Here is a 6,630-nt window from a genome sequence, read left to right as displayed (position 1 = left end):
ATTGATGATGGGAAAGCTATAAAGGATTTTTTTTTTTTTTAGAAGGGGCAGGTGATACCTCTCTTGGTCTGCTGTTAGAGTCAAGTAAACAGTTTTATGTGAGAGGAAAAAAATTGAGATTATGACTCAAACTTTCCAGTGTTAAGAAATTGTGTGTTAAGTAAGGCAAGATACCTGCAGTAAAATACTAAATAAAATCAACGACTCAAGCCTGGGACTAGTTTTCATAAAAATGTACATTGAATAGTTTCTGCCATATGATTTCACAGGAGTACCTATAATCTGCCATTTCCCAGGCATCTGGGTTCATGAATATTCGGACAGGTAGAGTGTGGAATACTGTAATGAATGGTGACATCTGGTGCTCCTGGATTAAGTGATTCTTCTAGTCCTAGGAGAAATAAAATAGGTTACTACTAAGAATACTGGTTTTTATATAGCATTCACTGATTAATGAAAAAATACATTCTCTATCAGTCCATTGAGTTTTTTCTGGGTAATAACCTTGTACAAGTTGTTGTTACTAAGTTCCCTATTCACAATCTTATATTTGACATTCACCAGTTTTGTTTAGGAAGTTTTGTTTTTAAGCCCTAGGTACTATTCAAAATATTGAGTCTACTTGTATCTCTGAGAAATTTTATGACCTTATTTGATAAGCTGCAATAAACCTACTTCAATAAAAATTTGAAACTCTAGGATCTAACTGTTAAATTGGCCCTAAGGAAATTTTTGGAAATGTATGGGACCATCGTGAACTATAGATCCCAGCTCAAGACTGTTTGGCCAAGGACCCTTGGGGATTGTTAATGTGTGTGAAAATCTTTTATGCATTTTGTCTTTCCATTTCTAAGGCACAACAAGCACAGGCATAGATTGTAGGTAAAGTATATTCACATTTCTTAAGCCCATGTTTCTGATTCCAAACGATGGGCACTTGGCGTCTCTCGCTGGTGCCATAAGGAATCCCTAGACTTGGACATTGCCTGCTTTAAAGTGCAGGTGATTTTGTATCCCCCACTATTTGTGCCTTACTGCCCCTTTGAGAACATAGCTTCTCTGCACGGATGCTTCATTTCTTCACCAGCAACCCCCACATCCGTTCGGATCTTAATGTTCATGGTGCCTGCTCTACATAAGTCTTTTCTCTAAAAATACCAGATCGTCCAGAACCGATAGCTTTCATGGAAAGTCCATTACTTTGTTACTTCTGGCGGCACATGTGTTTTTCTTTGGCTGCCCAGGCTAGCGCTGTTTCCAGCAGCATGGCTAACTGGCGACCCCGTGTCGTTCCTTCTCTTCAGCCTGTCAAAGTCTTGTCTGACACAGGTAAACTGGACACGACTATAGAAACGTGCCAGGCCTTTCAGTGCCACCTCTAAGCTGTCACAGCCGCCCGAAAGTCCCCCTAGTGTGTCGGCGAGTGGTTAAAGCTTTCTGGGTCCAGCACAGCACCTCACCCCAAGGTAAGATTTCTGCAAGCAGAACTTCGTCTTCAAGGTCTGCATTTTGCTTAAAACTAAAGCTCCAAAGGCTTCATTCCATTGCCATATATTTCCCCCTTGTCATTTAGGGTTGGAGAGTCCCCAAGGGTTCCTTTTGGAACCTCGGGCCCATTATTTTGTTGCATTTCTGCTCTGCTCTTTCCACTTCTCCGCCTTCAGTGTGTTTATACTGACTCATGTACTAGCTTTCTCTTCCAGAACACGTTTAAATAAAATTGTAAGTACGGATCCAAGTTGCTTTTTCATTTTATGTACCATGGAACCAGTGAGAGGGAGAGTGACTTGGGCTCTTGCTCAGAACAGCCCTCAGAGGACCAGCCATTGGCGTTCCACACTCTGTCAAAGCTGATAGACAAAGCATGGGAATTCAGAAATCTGCTCTGTAAATCATGCTTGTTGCACTCTCTTCTAATTTCTATCATGCTAAGTATCTGATTTTAAACCCACCTCTGTTTTCCCCTAGAGGGAAAACTCTCTTAAAGCAATAGTGACCACAGTTTCCACTCAGCACCTTGCCTCTTGCACTTAAATGGAGTCTCAATTAGTGTCTGTTGAACTGAATTTAAAACCAGCTACATAAACTCATTGGATTGAACTTGGTCTTCTAGCACAATCCGATTAATTGATAGCTCTTCTCTCTAAAGTTCTATTTCAGGGTACTCATTACATCGTTCAAGTCTGACACTTTCAGAAATAGAAGGTTGAAGAATTCCATCCATAGCCAAAGTTGTTGAAGTGTTTTGATTCCAAGTGTACGTTGCCTCATCTGGAGCCTGAGTGTAGATGAATGTTTGGCCCTTCAAGATAAATTTGCCTTCTATTAGATCACCTAGGTTAATGGAGGAAAAGCTTCCGTCTGTCCTTACTAAAAATAAAATCTCTGGGCTTAATGGAACACAAGATGTCTCCCTTGCACGAGATATAATGCAGCTGGGGTAGAATTCTCTGATGGTTTTTATCGAAAAATGCCCTAGTCTCCATCTCATTCCCTGAAGCACTGGGTAGCTGCCAATTCATTCAGAATCTGTAGGCATCTGGTAAAGCTCTGGTTTGATTGCCTTGGTCAGGTTGGATAGAAGTAGACCCAGACACCGCTCTTCTAGGCATGGCTTCTCTGTTATTGCCTTGAAGTTGATCCACTCTGTAAGTTCAATCGCCTTGAAAATTACCTTTAGTTTTCCATCACTCACATTACCTTAGTCAGTTTCTTAGCTACTTGGATTTTGTGTGGAATATTTATCAAATTAAATCACACCAGTGGGCCCGGGATCCATAAGCTATAAATACATTTATAGTTAATCATTTGACTAAATACTTTTCTGAAAGGAAAACAAAACATGTAAAAAAGGATATCTTCTAGGAGTTTCCAGATTGTGAAAATGCAGATCTTGTCAGCATTCTGCAATATCCATTTAACAGGGCTCTGTCTATGGGGTTTCCGTAGTGTAGTGGTTAACAGGGCTCTGTCTAGCCTGGAATGGGAGAAAGAACCTTAGAGAAAACTGTTAGTTCTTGGTTACCAAAAAATTAAGTGCATTTTGTGGGGGGTGGTTTAGGGTTTTTTTTGTCAGAACTAAGCATAAACAGAGCTAATTTTGGAGTTAATCAGATTTCAAAACTTTAGGATATTTTTTTAAAGATTTTATTGATTGATTGGTTGATTGGGGAGAGAGAGAAAGCACTTGAGCAGGGGGTAGGGGCATAGGGAGAGGGAGAAGCAGACTCCCCGCCGAGCAGGGAGCCTGACACAGGACTCTATCCCAGGACCCCGGGACCGTAACCTGGGCCAAAGGCAGATGCTTAATGGACTGAGTCACCCAGACACCCTGAGCCTCAGAACGTTCTTTAAACAGAAACTCTCAGAACAACAAACATCTCTACAGCTTCCCCGTATCCCCAGGGCTTACCGTGGAGTTTCTGACCAGCTGCCTGACACTGGTAGTCACAGAGCAGGAGCCCCAGCTGCAGAAGTAAGAAAGTCGAAGTAGAACAGTGTCACGTAGCAGTATGCTCTATCTTGTCTCATCCTTCTTTTGTACGGCACATTGTTTTTCCAGTGTTCTTGTGGTCTCTTCAGCGAGAATGTGTGGACAGAGATGACATATAATACCCCTTTAAGGCAAAAAGTGAGATATATTATCTCATATAACCAAATGCTGAAGACAGGCGTTTGAATTCTATCAGTCTGTCTCCCCTCCACCTTCTGGTCTCTTCTCTTCTCTCCTGGCTTCTTTCTCTGCATACCAGTCCTGTGCTCTTGGGTCTGCTTTAAACACGGTTTCTGCAGCGTCCAGGCTCACATCTCAGTTTTGACATCAGAACAGAATTGAATCAAATGGCAATTTCTGTATTTGTAGTAAAAACACAACACCGTGCTCAATTTCTCCCTAAGAGTGATTGCATCTTGAAAAACCTTAGTCCATAGATGAAATGTCAACACAGAAATCCTGAGTATTATAAAATATATGAGAATTTTTTCAGTTAACTTGTCCAAATAAAATATGAATGTCAGGAATAATACAGTAATAAGGCAAATGAAAACCTCGTGAGACTCAGGTGGGAATGTAAAGTGGCACAACCACTTTGGATAACAGATTTGCACTTTCTTAAAATGTTAAACATATATCTGTAATAAAATTCTAACTTTCTCACTCCTAGGTATTTATCCAAGGAAAATGAAAGCATGTATTCGGAATTATGTGTACACCAATACTCGTAGAACACTCATATGTAATAGTGTAAAACTGGCAACAACGCAGAGGTCCGTGAACAGGTGGATGGATCAACAAACTGTGGTATATCCATACAGTGGAATACTACTAAACAATAAAAAGGAAGGAACTGTTTATACAGACTGCAACATAAATAAATCTCAAAATAATTATATCCAATGAAGGAAGTCAGAAAGAAAAAAGTACATATTGCACGATTCTATTTACTTAAAAGTATAGAAAGCAAACTAATCTGTCGTGACAGAAAGCAGATGGCTTCCTGGAGAGTGGGAGTGCAGTGAGGAAGAGCAGAGGGGAGAGAGCATGACAGGGCATAAGAAAATATTTGGTGGTGATTGACATGTTCATTGTCTTGACTGCAGGGATAGTTTCATGGTGCCTCATGGTTAAAATCATTTCAAATCATACACTTTAAATATATACATTTTAATGTGGGCCAATTAAGCCAAAATAATCTTGTGGAAGTCAACTAACATTATGCTTAGGAAAAAAAATTATAGTATAAAGGCTCACATTAGAAATAAAGAAAGGTCTCGGGGCACCTGGGTGGCTCAGCGGTTTAAAGCCCAGTGTCCTGGGATCAATCCCCGCATCGGGCTCTCTGCTCAGCAGGGAGCCTGCTTCCTCCTCTCTCTCTGCCTACTTGTGATCTGTCTGTCAAAAAAATAAATAAAATATTTTAAAAAAGAAAAGAAAGGTCTCTGGGGTGCCTGGGTGGCTCAGTTGATAAAGCATTGGACTCTTGATTTTGGCTCAGGTCATGATCTCAGAGTCATGAGACCGAGCCCTGCATCAGACTCCTTGCTCAGCAGGGAATCTGCTTTAGATTCTCTCCTTCTCCCTCTGCCCCTCTCCACCATGCTCTTGCTCGCTCTCTCTCTCTAAAATAATAAATAGTTAAATCTTAAAAAAAAAGAACTGAAGAAAGTTCTCAGCTCAATAATCAATACTTCTATCATAGCAAAGTTGTAGAATATAAATTCAATACACAAAAATCAATTTTATTTCTGTATACAATAAATATCTAAATGATATTTAAAATTACCATTACAATAACATTAAATGTCTGAAATTTTTAAGGATAAATTTAACAAAACATCTGCATGATTTATCATAAACTTTAGTATCAAAAGTTTAAAAGTTAAGAACTAAAGTTAAAAAGACCTAAATAAATGGAAGATAAACCATTTTCATGGGTCAGAATACTGATATTAAGATATCAGGTTTTCCCAAATTGTTCTAAAAAATCAATTGCAAACCCAGTCAAAATAGCTTTTTCTTGGTAGAAATTGAAAAGCTAATTCTAAAATGTATATGGAAATTCAGAGGATCTAAAACAGAAAAATCAAGTTGGAGGACTTACAAAAATCAAGTTGGAGGACTTACACTCCCTGTTTTTAAGCCTATAAAACTACATTAATCAAGATAAAATGGTCTTGGCAAAAGGACAGACATAAGGATCAATGGGAGAAAACTGAGAATCCAGAAGTAGATGGTAATGGTGCCAAGGTATTTCAGTGGGTAATGTATATTTTTTTATCAACAAATAGTGCTAGAACAATTAGACATTTACCATTAAGAAGACAAAACTTGACCCTTACTTTCACCATACAGGAGAATTAATTCAAAATTGACCTAAAGGTACTAAAACTAAAATCCTTTTGGAAAAACTTATAGGAGCAAATTTTTGTGACCTTCAGCTAAACAAAGATATCCTAGATTGGACCCCCCCAAAATCTGCAAATGATAAAAAATAATTGATACATTGGAGTCCAACAGAATTAATTTTGCTTACTAAAAGCAGTATTTAAAAAATGAAATGGCAAGCCACAGACTAGGAGAAAATATTGCCCAAAAATGTATCTGACAAAGAATCTGTACAAAATGAAAAATACAAAAGCACATTTACATCTCAGTGTTGAAAAGAACAACAATATAAAAATAGAAGCAAAATATTTTAACAGTCATGTCACCAAAGTAGAAATGTAGATAATAAATGAGCACAGAAAAAGGTGCTCAAGATCATTTGTCTTTAGGGTAATGCAAATAAAACCACAGTAAGATACCAGTACACACACATGCATATGGCAAAAATTTAAACAACTGACCATAACAGATGTTGGCAAGGATATGTATACGGAGCGACGGGCTCATGCACATTGCCAGATAGCCCACCAATTCCACTCTGTTTTTATGCAAGAGAAATAAAAACATAAGTTTACTCCAAAACTTGTACTCAAGTGTTTACAGCAGATTTATTTATAATAGTCCCAAACTGGAAATGACTCAAATTTCCATCAACTAGAAATATTTTTAATCAGACCTAATTTTGAAAAACAAACGTGTTCAGTCCCCATTGGAACGCTTAGAATCACATGGTTTTCTCAAGTTTT

The sequence above is a fragment of the Meles meles genome, chromosome 17 (assembly GCF_922984935.1).
Source record: "Meles meles chromosome 17, mMelMel3.1 paternal haplotype, whole genome shotgun sequence".
In the NCBI taxonomy this organism is placed as follows: Eukaryota; Metazoa; Chordata; class Mammalia; order Carnivora; family Mustelidae; genus Meles; species Meles meles.
Note: the sequence above shows the minus strand (reverse complement) of the source record.